Below are 647 nucleotides of genomic sequence, written 5' to 3'. Positions count from 1 at the left end.
TAGTGAATTTCCTGAAAGATAACTAAGAAATTTGCAGTGTTTGGACAGCTAACTGCTGAGGAGGAATGTGACTCATGCAGGTCAAGGGACTTGCCGAGGATCACGCAGCTGAAAAAGACAAGTTTAAATCAAGAATTCAACATCAGCGTTTCCTCACAAATGATATTTCTTCTCACCATCAATGTTGTATTAGAATGTACCATACATTTTCACATTGTTTATTAACAAATAAATATCATTAAATTTTCAAGATTGAAAGTGATTTCCTGAGGCAAGTCTGAGTAAAGACCCTAAATAGCATATTTATAAGAATCCATAGCTTCTGAAGCATCCATTTGGAGGTAGAAATCTATTTTAAGTCATATGAAGCATTTCCAATTAACTTTTATTACCTACCCAATAATTAGACACCTGTACCATCAAGAAACCCCTTTAGCCCTAACCAGTTTGGCTCAGTGGATAGCGTGTCGGCCTGCGGACTCGGGGGTCCCAGGTTCAATTCGGGTCAAGGGTATGTACCTTGGTTGTGGGCACATCCCCAGTGGGGAGTGTGCAGGAGGCAGCTGATCGATGTTTCTCTCTCATCGATGTTTCTAACTCTCTATCCCTCTCCCTTCCTCTCTGTAAAAAATCAATAAAATATATTT

The sequence above is a fragment of the Myotis brandtii genome, unplaced genomic scaffold (genome assembly GCF_000412655.1).
Source record: "Myotis brandtii unplaced genomic scaffold, ASM41265v1 scaffold112, whole genome shotgun sequence".
Lineage (NCBI taxonomy): Eukaryota > Metazoa > Chordata > Mammalia > Chiroptera > Vespertilionidae > Myotis > Myotis brandtii.
Note: the sequence above shows the minus strand (reverse complement) of the source record.